The sequence below is a fragment of the Micropterus salmoides genome, unplaced genomic scaffold (assembly GCF_014851395.1).
Source record: "Micropterus salmoides isolate LMB-PRFRI ecotype aquatic unplaced genomic scaffold, ASM1485139v1 Ms_hic_scaffold_1, whole genome shotgun sequence".
NCBI classification, from domain to species: Eukaryota; Metazoa; Chordata; class Actinopteri; order Centrarchiformes; family Centrarchidae; genus Micropterus; species Micropterus salmoides.
The window spans coordinates 45295927-45308883 of NW_024040040.1; the positions used below are offsets into that span (position 1 = coordinate 45295927).

A 12957-nucleotide genomic window follows, 5' to 3' on the forward strand; every position below is an offset into this window, starting at 1 on the left:
ACTCCTGAATGGGAGCACACAATGTGTTTATATTGAGTAACTGGCATTATGGTTCAGCTTTGGTATTGCATTGAGCAAGTCTGATGTAAGAGGATCAAAATAGATCAGGGTGTGACCTCCTCTGAGCAATGCAACATCAAAACCTGCATTTAGTAAATCATGATGTTCCTATAGGTGTGAGGTAATCTTAAAGTTTGAAGAGTATGATGTTCACATAAGGAGCTTTAGCATGGATTACTGTCAAACATGCAACATCCATCAAATATCTCTCACAGATGCGGAGAAATAATGAAGCAATCAGTGCAACCACTCAGCACGCTAATTACCAACGCTAGCCCGAGACGCCCACAGGCAGCTTCTCAGAGTGTGTGTGTGTGTGTGTGTGTGTGTGTGTGTGTGTGTGTGTGTGTGTGTGTGTGTGTGTGTGTGTGTGTCAGTTTTTAAAATGATTTCCAGGAGAAAAATGTCTCACCAAAATACATTTAATTACCAGACGATGGAGAGCTCCGGTTTTCAGGGGCCATCACTCATGGCTGAATTAATGAATAGGTAAACAGCAGACGAACAACCCAGACTCAGCATGGTTCTGATGAGATCTGTGACACCAATAACATCACACATGCTCCACACACAGAGTCAGCAGTGTTTAATATTATGGATGAAGTGGTGGTTCGACACTATGGTATGCTGGAGATGGAGCTTTGAGGAAGAGCTGAGCTTGGGGGTGGTTTGTTTGGTAAGATTCGCAGAGTCTGTGATTAAGTTATAAACCACTGTACACGCCCTTTTGTTCTTACATCAAACAGGTAAATAATGAACAACATGAAGAAACTGATTACTATGTTTCATCAGAAAAGCCCATGTTATCATAAATCTTGTCTCCACCCATTGGGGGGAGTACAAAACACTCAGATGGGTGACAAATTAAGGGGGGGGGGGTATAATGCATACATGTATAGCCTATATGTAGGCTAGATAAATAACTGTATATATTGTTTTGTTTCATATGTTACCATATTTGGGCGGCACGGTGCTGCAGTGGTTAGCACTGTCACCTCACAGCAAGAAGGTCGGGGGTTCGAACCTTGGTCGTTTCAGGGTTTTTTTTGTGTGGAGTTTGCAAGTTCTGTCCGGGTGGGTTCTCTCCGGGTGCTCCGGCTTCCTCCCACCATCCAAAGACATGCGGACTAGGTTGATTTGTGATCCTAAATTGTCCTTAGGTGTGAGCGTGAGTGGTTGTTTGTCTATGTGTGGCCCTGCGATGGACTGGCGACCTGTCCAGGGTGTACCCCGCCTTGCGCCCGATGTCAGCTGGGATTGGCTCCAGCCCCCCCACAACCCTATACGCAGGATAAGCGGTTGACGATGGATGAATGTTACCATATTTTAATATATGCCTACACTTAATTAGGCTATATGTTGTGTGTGTAGCACGAAGGAACTACAAATTTTGTTTTGTTATGCAGCCTTGTGCTGTATAATGACAAATAAACAACCTTGTAGATACACACACGTTTACACCAAGAACATTCCACAGGGCATTTCTTGAATTTGCGAATGTAAAAATCAGCAACAAGATGATAATATGGCTTAATTTTCACGTAAAAAAAGCGTTGTTTAAGCACCAACCATCATTGATGTAAAACACATAGTTCACCTCCTCTCATCTTGTCAAAGTCTTGGAAACACGGCTTGCCGAGTACTTGATCCAGGATGTTGATGGGCCAGGTCTCTGTATAGATGTGGGAACAAGAGTTTCTCATTTCCTTTGTTTGGCCAATATAAGTGCCTTTTTGTCCAGACTGGACCTTTAGGAGCAGCCTTAAGTTAAAGCTGGGCCAACACGACTCCTATCCCGGCTCTCTTTCCTCTCCTCTGAGTGATCACCACACCTGCCATGGTACCTGATTTTTATTCCAAAAACCCCATCATCCTTTTCCAGTTACACATTTCAGCAATAAAGACAGAGACAAGTTTGAAGGAGCTACCAGCTGCTGCTTCTACAAGCGCTGCCGGTTGCCAAAGAATAGTAAAACACTTGTAACTTTTTATATACTATATACATTTATTATATTATTATCATTAATAACTGCATTTTTTATGTTTCACCATTCATTTATTCAGGTTTTCCCTTTTTGATTTTATCTTTGACACCTGTTCCTTACTGCAATGTGGGACTCAAAAAAGTATCCAGTCCGGGGTTTAAACCGACACGGAGCAGAGTTGCAGAGACAAATCCACCCCGTGACAAAACTGTGCCAAGCAAAATGAATGTCAATGGCATTCCAGTGGCCTGTTTATGGCTATAGTGATTAAATGTCAGATGCTTGGCCCCGCGGGGACACAGAGCTGACTCGGAGACAGATTAGCAGGTGTGTCAATCCCTCCATCACTTTGCTACTCTCTTCTTTGTGATTTTGGGCATGGGACAATACACTGGGATGAGCAGCTGGATCTATTATTAGTGGAGAATGAAGTGAGTGCCCAAGGGGCCGGCCAAACCTCACTGACATTATTTTAAGAGTTGCTGTGGTGACAGTTTCTGCAAAAGATGACTTCCGTGCCGCAGACGACTAAACTGTGCGAGCATGACAGTTTAAAGGACCGTCCCTGTGGTTTTCTATGTTGTAGATTATTTATTACACATGACTTAAATCAAAACATGGGGCTATGTTTTAAAACGTTGGATGTATTTTGTTCAGGCATCAATCGGTTTCTCTATTTTATGAATGAATGTACTTTTAAGTTTTCCCTCTTAATGAAGTAATCCATCACTTGCTGCTGTAATCCATCACAGAAAACAACAAGTCTGCATTCATTTTTATCAAAATTACATTATTGTAAAAAAATGTGCCGTTTCTCCCACTCCGTGTACACTGTTTTTATATTAAGACAGATTTATTTAGTGAAATGCACCGAGCAAGCACAACTGAAACTGAAATGTCATAGATTTTAACTCAGAGCCCCAGGTTAGTTAATAATGTGCTTTAGTGGTCCATACAGTATTAACAAGCATATTTGTAATTCATCAAATTACCAAAAGCTAAATACCACATGGTCAACCTGGTGCCTTCAGGTGGACTGTGGGTCCGGAGCCCTGGGGGCAGTTGCCCACTTGTCTGGATGGTACTCTAACCTTTATTGTTGTGAAGTAACACTGACAAAAAATAAAGCCATAAATAGCCAAAATAAATGGTGTTTGGTGTGATGGACGGTATTGGGCAAGTTACTCACAAATTTTAATTAGTTACCTATTACTCCTTGAAAAAGTTATATATATATATATATATATATATATATATATATATATATATATATATATATATATATATATATATATATATATATATATATATATATATATATATATATATATATATATATATATATATATATATATATATATATATATATATATATATATATATATATATATATATATATATATATATATATATATATATATATTTAAAGTGTCAATTTTCTTTGTTGCATTTCTGACAGAGTCATTGCTCTAGGCATGTTTTCTGCGCCCTGTTTTGCCACATCAACAAGGACTGAGTTAAATGAGAAGAAAAAAAAACAAAAACGCTGAACAACACCTCTAAAGCTCGACATGTTGTATCTCATTTGGTAAATCCTCCCACAAACAAAAGTGACAGGCTGTGGTTTTATAAGTTGTTATGTGCTGTAACTATGTCTCTACAAACAGCGGTCGGGCATATTTTTTCAGGCTAGCTGTTTCCCCTTGCTTCCAGTCTTTATACTAAGTTAAGCTGATGGCCTCCTTGCTCTAGCTCAGTAACAAACATAAAGGCATGAGAGTGGTTTCGATTCTCTCACGCTCAGCAAGCAAGCAAATAAGCGTAATTATCATATCTGTTTCTTGAGGAGGATTATAACTTTAAGGAGGCAAACACTGGTATGGTCCTTGGTAAAACTATGTGTGCAAATGAAACACGAAATAAGTGAAATGAATCCAACAGAACCAGATGCATAAACTGTCATTACAGTTTTGAAAGGGAGAGAAAATTCACTGCAGTTACTACAGCATGTTTGACATAACAAATACCACAGAGAGCTGCAGTGTTTTTACAGCACAAACAGCCTGCGCAGCGACCAGTGTGTCCAATTTATTTGCAGCTTCTGACAAACCCAAAACGTCAAGTCATCTCTTCTCCCCAAAGGACACTCTCCTCTTCGGGGGGGAGAGAGGGAGGGAGTCATTCCAGCAGCTTCAGCAGCAGTTTCACTTGGCTTGTGCTGCCTGTCAGCAGTGGCATTCTCAGTACATCCAAGATAATCTGGGCGTGAACATGGATCTTTTGGTTCAGTGGACCAGGGGCAGAACCACGTGAAAGTATAACTGTGTATAAGGCAGCGAAGTTAGCAGCGAAAGACACTTTAAAAGATGAAATATTTCCAAGTGCTTTGTTTGACTTAGAGCCAGATGTCTGCCCAGTGGATTTTGTTGTTGCCATGTTGCTCCTTCCTGCTGCCAATGTTGTACTCACTCATCATCATCGTCCTCCCTGCACGATAATGCCAGTGTCTCCATGGTGATGTAGCTGCCACAAACCACCATCACTGCTACCACTACCGGCACCACAAACACAACCACACAGATACCAGGCGAAATCCCAGTGTGTCATTTTACTATTACAAAAAAACAAAAACGCCACTCTGTATATGTAAATTAATTTGCGCGGTCAGCGCCTTGCTCCATCTTATTCAGTATTAATGCCGTCTCAGATTACCAGACAGCTTTCCAGCCCCCTGGGGCCACGAATCTCTTAGACTGGAGAGCGAGACAGAGGAGGAGAATGACAGCCAAACCATATAAACTGCTCTCTAATTGGGGGTGACAAGCGCTGATAGTTTCATATTTGAGGAGTTCTCCCAGAGGTGGTTAATGCAATGATTACAATGAAATGTCAGCTCCCATGACACCTTTGGCAAGGAAGACATCAGAAACATACTGTATAACCATTCTGGCTTGCACGCTAGCTGTCATGTAGAGTTCCTACAGTCCAATGAATCCTCCTTTTTCTTCCATCTCATATACATTTCCTTTTACCTTGGGCGACCATGCCGAGGACTTGGCTCTCCCCTTGCCAAGCACTATAAGTGAGGAACATCAGCCCCACTGCCCTTCAGCCCATCAATCAGGCTCTCCAGCAGGCATGAAATGAGCCATATGCTGCATGGGCAGGGCACAGAGAGAAAAACAATGGTTGTGTACGTTCAAGAGCTCTTGATTTCCTTTCCTGGCTTTCACACTGCCTCAACTTGGACTCAAACAGCTTGAAAAAGGGTACGGTAAGTCACAAAATCAAATACTGACTTTGGCAAGGATGATTACCATTGCAGAGGATATGTGAGTTCGTATGTGGAAAAGGAAATACATTGATACAGATAGCAGGGTAAAAAAAAAAGATGATCAAGCATTTAAGACAAGACAGAGGACTTGCGCACCCTCCCCCTGCCCCCTTTCCACCATAAGAATTTGCTGCGGACAGTGGCATAGAGCACAATAATAAGATCTACAATGGGGAGGGGTCTCCTCAGTCCCCAACATATGGTGCCACTATAATCTGCAGCCACTGTTCCGTGAGTCTGGCCGGTAGACAAGGTTTGATTTGAAATGATTTCATGCTTAAAAGCAAGACAAAAAACAAAGAAGATATACTATGAATACAATTTGAAGTATCCAAAATTAGGAATGACAACTATTCACAAATTATAAATGAAAGGATTTTTGTGCTTTTCAGTGAAGTTCAGCGCTGAAAGAACAAATTTGCAGATTGAAGAAGTTGCCAAGGAAACCAGAGACTCTTTTTTTAATAACTTGATATAATAGTACTTTTCTGGGTGTGAGGGTGGTGATTTCCTTCCTTGTGGGCAGGGGTCACAACCATCCATCCATTAGAGAATAGAGTAACCCCCATAGGTGAGCCCAGCCTCAGACCCCCTAATCATCAGGCTGACACCTGCTAGTGTTGTTGGCAACTGAGGATGGTTTTGCTGGGGTAACGTGCCCCCATGGACCTTCTCCTCCCATCAGGCCTTTTCATAATCCTATTAGACACAGTCATCTGCGCTGCATTAAAAAAATGTGGTGATTGATTCTAAAACACAAACCCTCTGTGTCCCGAGGAGTCCCCGTGTTTCACTTTTCACATGTGGGTATTATACGCCACAAAATATGAGACAATTTTATCCTTCTCCAGAACCTCTTTTGGACATTTCTTGTGTAACAAGACAGTTGGATTAAAAGGGTACTCAAATGTTAACAACACAAATACTCCTCAGGTGGACTGGGGGCAGAAAATAGATGTTGTGTTACTAGTAAGTGCCGGGCAACAAGGGCTTGTCTGTGAAAAAAAAGCTGAAAATTGTTTTGCAGGCTGAGGCGATCAAGTCTGGGGTTAAGCCCAGCCTTATGACTTTCTTATACAAAATGGCACCAGGGATTTTTTAAAACCTTTGCATTTCAGAGCATTAAGTATATAAGAAAACCCTTTAAATATATTCCTATACTTAGGTAGATTTATTACCTGATAAAAAATATTAATGCAACAGATATAGCTTCCTCTAGCTTTGCAGCCGTGCCTCATAGGTTTATAGACTTGTGTGTGAGCTTGAGTTTTGTAACTCTTAAAACACTGAGCAATCCATTGGGAATTATGGTGCAGCACTGAGGGATTATCTTGTAGTGTGACATAAGCAGGTTAAATATTTGACCACAAAGCAGCCCTTTGTTGAAATTAAAGCTGAAATACATATAGTTTTCTCCTGAGTAAATCTTAATTATATAAAAGTCTGTATGGTAAAGTATGCTAAAACACAAACAAGACTAATAGTCCGCATGACAATGCTAACATGCTGATGTTTAATAGCAGGTATAATGTCCACCAGTCAAGTTGTTAGCATGTTAACATTTGTTAATTAGCACTAAACACAAAGTACAGATGAGGCTAGTTAGTGTTTTTTAGCAGGTATTTTGTCATAAACCAAAGTTTTGGACAAATAAATTTTTAACTGGCACTAGATGAAAAGTCAGAGGATCACCAAAGTCATTAGGGTTCATCTTCTGGGCACCATGAATGTCCGTACAACATTCAATGACAATCCACACAATAGTTGTTGAGATGTCTGAGTCTGGACCAAAGTGTTATACTTCCTACACTGCTGCAGTTGCGGTGAGCTTGCAAATGGCATTGGGAGAATTCCCTACTGCAGCTTCAAGTAAATAACAAATGTGTGACAACATCACCCGGTTCAGCTATCACATTTTTATTGGATACCTACAACAGCGAAGTTAAATGAAAAATCCATCATTTTGCTTGAATGTGTGGACAACTACATTCCAGCTTTAACTCAAAATCTCCTAAAGCTAAAAAAAGGCCTTTGTGTTTTGAATTTTAACTCTCTAGGGATCTACTGCATTTGTTCCTCCGCCTGCTGTATAAGCGTTCAAATACTCCCAAAAAGCAATACTCAAAACGCCTTACATAGCACATTTAAAGCAGCCATTTCCTGTCAAGGAACTTATTGGGCTCTTTCACCCCTTGTGTCCCTCTTGGCGCAGAGGGTGACCATCAGTGGGTGGAGGTGCAGATTGGAGTGGCATGGCTGCAGCTGAGGAATGTGAGGAATTCCCCTTGTAAACACCTCATGCTCAGACGGTCCCCACGCTCTTATCTCCCCGTGCCCATTGCCCCCTTTAAGCATCATAATGGTTAGTTATCCATTACCAATGAATCTGCTCTTCCTGAGGCCTCTGCTTGGTCAGGGCAGGTGGGGTTGCTTCTACTCAAGGCTTTTATTTACCTGAGGCCCCACATGGTATATTATTCACCCTGACACCCCCCAATGGGCAAACAGAGCCTGCTCTGATACTACTGTATACAGTACAATGGCTTTCAAATGTCAACAACTTCAAATAGAGTTTTTTTTTTTCCCTTTCTGCACGACTAAACCAGGCTCATTCTGTTCCTATGGGAATGCTCTTTAGCTGATAGGACCATAAGTGGCTGGGGGTGGGGGTGGGGGGATTTATTTTTCTTCTTGGTTCAATTGAGCGGCTTTTGCTTTTTTTACAGCGTGGCACCTCCCCCTGCGGTTCCTGTATATGAGCTTAAATGAAAGTAATTTCGAAAGCAGCTGAAGGCCTTCGTTAATACCGCCTGGCATTTAGAAAACAGGAAAAGAAACGGTGCAGGCACAGGCCGGGTTTTTTCCTCCCTTTGCTTAGGCGAAATCCTGTTTTGGACACTTGCTGTTTTGACCAGGCTGGAGGAAGGTGCGAAGTCCATCCTGGGCACACACACTGTGCAACATGCGGGGCCCATGGGGGCTGCATTCCAACTCATGGTGTACCACTCTCTACCAGTCATGAGGGACGCTCACTCACAAGTGTGAGACCTGCTCACACGTAGACATTCCCCAACAGTTTCCCATCAGCTTGGACTTTCTGCTTCAAGAGTCAGAAACCAGATTTTCCCTTTTCCTGTGACTTCCCCCTGTTGGGTTTGTATAAGAGAGGTCTGTTGCTCTGGATGGGAAAGCTGATCCGGGTGTTTTTCAGAGTCAATGTAGACTTTTCCTGACATTGGTGATAAGAGAACAGCTGTGAAGATTGTTCAGCCGCTCCCTGATTCTTCCAAATGTCGACAGTAGATTTCGCACCAAATGCACATACTCCTTCATACACAACAAAAAAAAGGCAGGAGTTGTCGGGAATAACCGACAACTGAATGTGAAATGTTGACTGTCCTCTTTATGTCATTCATCCAGTCTTGACTTTCAGGGCGTTTTTTTGGGGACTTTTTCTTTAACCAAATAAAGAGTCAAATTATCCAGGGTGTCATGTGCTAAATACCCATTAGCTCATTAATCAGCTAACTCTTTGGTGTATAAAATGTATGGAACTATTGAAAAAATATCCAACACATATTCCAAGAGCCCAAGATGACGTCTTCAAATACTAAAACCTGAAAATATTAAAATAAAAATTATATACAGCAAATCCTCACAACTGAGTAGCTGAACACAGAGAATCTTTGGTGTTTTAGCTATGCCAGCAGTGTAGCTCTAACGTGTGGTAAAGGTGGTCCACCACTTTTAGTACAGACTGAAAGATCTCAACAAATACTATACAACTACAGTTCCCAGAGGATGAACCCGAATGAATTTGGCGATCTCCTATCATTTACTAGCAACACCTTGAGGTTCACATTTGTGTTTTTCTTTAACTATCTCATGCATTTCTTGACAACTGCTGAATGGAAAGCTTCAGCAGCCTCAGCTATACTTTGTATTTAGTGCAAATGTAAGCATGCTAACACGCTAAACTAAGATGGTGATCATGGTAAACATTGTATGCTATACAATAGCATGCTGGCACTGACATTTTCATTATATATTAGCATGCTGACATTAGCATTTAGCTAAAAGTCTGTGTAGACCAATTCTTGTCGCTTGATAAATGACTTCAACGCTGATAATCAATTAGCTGGTGATTAATTTTCTGACAAACTATGTGATGTAGGCTACTGCAGGCTAAATAAACTTGACTTAAGATTAACTTCAAACTATGTCAAAGCAATTTAATTCAGTGAAGGTTTGCTGAAAAAACAAAGGGATTTCGAGCTAATAATGTCAATGTTTTCATAAAGTATTTTTTTCCAATTCAACTGCAATCTGAGGATGAAGCTGCACCAAGAGTTTGCAGCATTGCATGATCTCTCTCTCTCTCTAGGTCCCCAAGCATCACGCCCAAAGAATAAATGTCCTCATTAGTATTAAGTGCTCTGCTCATATGTTCCCTAATACCCATTCATAGTATCACAGCATGTCAGCGCACCCTGAAGAAGCTGTCAGCTACAGATGTCAGTAACCCCGTTGACCCCTCTCCCTCCCCTCTCCCTCCCCCCACCACTGCACACACATGGCACTGGAGGATTGTCCCCCCAGAACAAAGGAATGGGGGGTTTGTGTGGAGAACAGGCATCCAAACATTCCTGTCACAATGGAGAGGGTGGCCGGCAGGTTCAATTAGTACACACTTTAAACTGTGCTCTATACGATCGACTATGTTTGGAAACAAAGCTGGAGATCCACACTCAAATGGGGTATTTGGTGATGCCAGTGTGTTCCTGGTAGTGTTACGTTTTAAGAGAGTTTCTCCTATTATCTGCTTTGTTGCTGCCATGTTGCCTGAGAAATAAACCACTTGAAGGGCAGGCAGGGCAGAGATCTTTAAGTTGCGAGACTGATGGCAATCTCTCTCTTCAAAAACTTCTTATTTTTGGAAGTAAACTTGCACTTCCACTCCTGAAAATAAACTGGGACTACAGCCAACCACCCCAAGGAATCTTTACTTAAGAACAAAATGTTACCCAAAGTCTAATGAAACACTTCAGAACCCATTTTCCTAATTACCCATGATACTCTTATCTAGGATTGTTGAGAGACTGAAACAGCATTGAGCCCCACACAAAACATGATCAGATGAATCCACTAAACTATAGGTATGTAATTATTCCAGTTTCCAATGAAATTGTGATTCTCCAGCTTCCAGAGAACTGACCAGCAGTAGCATAACTTCTGATCATGGCATTTCTCCTGATACCTTGCAATGCATTAAATGATGTTTTAAATCAACATATTAAGTTATATTGCAGTGGATGCAGGCGCTACTGACAGTGTTTTGATGCCTGTGGTTGTCTGTGTGTCATAATTGCCTGGAAACCTCCAACAAGGATTTCAACAAATCAGATGCTCACCATAATCAATACGCAGAGGTATTGTAAGAACAGCCAATAAAAAACACTACAGGCACAGAGCGGATGGAGAGCTGGCTGAGCTGAAGTAGAGAAATAAACTGATACTTACCTACACAAGGTGCGCCGTAACGTCGGGTACTTGGCGTATCCGAGAGAAATGAAACCCCAAAGCCGATGTGTCACACTTCACACCATCCAGGCGCACATGTTGCCAGTAGCCTACCCAGCAGAGAAATGTCACAATCGTGAGCGGCCACAAGAAGCGTGCGGACTGCGGGAGCAGACCTTGTCGCTGTGGGTCGCGGGACCGGGTGTCCAGGAGCTGGATGAGATGCGTAGGGTGCCACCCTTTAGCTGGACCTTTGGGACTCTGCGCCCACCTTTCCTCTCTCACACTTGACGCCGTAAATAGCGGGACGCGAAGCAAACTCTCCGCCTCGAGACAGCGTCATCCGCAGCCACTGGTGATGAAACTGTGATCGCTCGTTAATGCGTGGTGCGCAATTAAGAGGCGCGCAGGACGCCGGTGCCACCCACTAAAGGAGGTTTTCGTGGTGAGCGTACGGACAGGGAATTTTAATGAGGACCTCTGCAGAGTTTCCTCCCTCTTCTGACAGTCGTGCTCTATCCCCCGTGCTAATATTCACTGTCCCGACAAGAAAACCTTAAAGTTACCTTCCGGGTGGGGGGGCAGATTGACGAAGCAAAGCGTCAACAACACTCAACTCTTGGCCACCTGCCAGGCAGCAAAGTAGCTTATCCCACATCTTTGGGGCACCTGTTGACTGAAAACGGGCACAGACATCCAGACCAACGACTGTGACTGATATTGTAGGCTGCTTCTTCATGCTCTGCTGCAGAAACTACATACTGACGTTAAAGCTGCAGGACAGTTGATTTAGAGGAGCTGGAACAGCTGGTTAGTCGATTAATCAGCAGTGCTTTAAGTAAAACTTTTTCCTACAGCTTCTCAAATACCAAAAATTATTTTCTGAATTTTTTTCAGTTTTTGGCTCTTCATAGACACAACCTGGGCTCCAGAGTCTTATGTTAAGCAAATAACACAAAAAACACTAATCAATTAGAAAAGTGGCAGACCATTGAAAGGCCTATTCAATCCTGCTCCACACAGCCTCTCAGTCATACATGGTTAAAGAGTAGGAGAAACAAATAGGATGGCTGCACTTGCAATTGGTTGAGCATTAAACATCATGAGCATTAATTAAAAATAATAATAATGCTGTTGCAGATACAGTACATCTGGAAGGCTTCAGTGGGCTTCTTTACCCAGATAGGTTTAATGGGTTTTTTTTTTTTAATCTGGCGATTAAAACAGGGGTTTTCCAAACCTTTTAGTTTGAGATATACTAAAGTAGACACACATTAGACCTTTTGGTAAGATTTATCAGTTTAATACAGAGTGCTTCAGCTCAGTGGTTTTCAACCTGGGGGCTGGGACCAACTGAAAGATTCAAAAACATTAACAGGGTAGGAAAGGTGATGATTTTTACCCCTGATTTTTCTCATGAGATGCTGGATAGTTTCCCTTCTTCTGGTCTTAAATGTAACAATCTGAAAACCAGTGGTGAAACAGCTCACAGCTTATTGCCACATGCAACCACGTACCTCGTAATAGGACCATAAATGGAAAAGGATGGGAACCACTGCTGTAACTGAATAAGTGATTCTGCTGGTGGTAAAGAGTGCAAACCTCAATTAAGTGATCTCAAGCTACTCCTTTCTTTGCTGGAGGCCCCTTAGAGGTTATGTCATGCTCCTCTGTCCGCACAGCTCTTTCTCCTCTAATCCCACACCTCTCAAACAGATTCCCAACCCTGAATCTGTAGCGAGGCTGTCAGCTGGTCCATCTATTATGAGGTTAAACCACTTATCTGTCCATATGGGAGGGAACACGGGCACCTAACCTCAGCTGGCACCCTGGTATGAAACAGCACATTGCTCCACCAAAGGCCTAAATTAACACCGGGTAAACAAAATCTGGTGTTTACTGCACATGGAGATCAACAGCCAATCCAAGTGGCCCATAAACTCATGGGTGTAATATATTTGAGTGTTTGGATAGCTCATTTCAGCCACTGGATTAACTGTATTCACTTTTAACGACAAAAGAGGTGATAAAACAGCCCCAGTGAGAGCAGTTTTGGTT

The 12957-nt window shown here is 42.1% G+C and overlaps 1 protein-coding gene across 2 annotated transcripts in view; it reads right to left on the bottom strand.

Annotated features, from left to right (window-relative positions):
* tmem108 (transmembrane protein 108) overlaps positions 1-11433 on the bottom strand; it is a 48439-nt gene extending 37006 nt beyond the window's left edge. Inside the window, exon 1 of one of the 2 annotated variants that reach the window (XM_038730791.1) lies at positions 10900-11433. The gene's annotated coding sequence lies outside the window, so the exon portion shown is untranslated. The remainder of the gene's footprint in view (positions 1-10899) is intronic. The other variant, XM_038730785.1, reaches the window with a different exon arrangement.
* Between the last annotated feature and the right edge of the window lie 1524 nt (positions 11434-12957).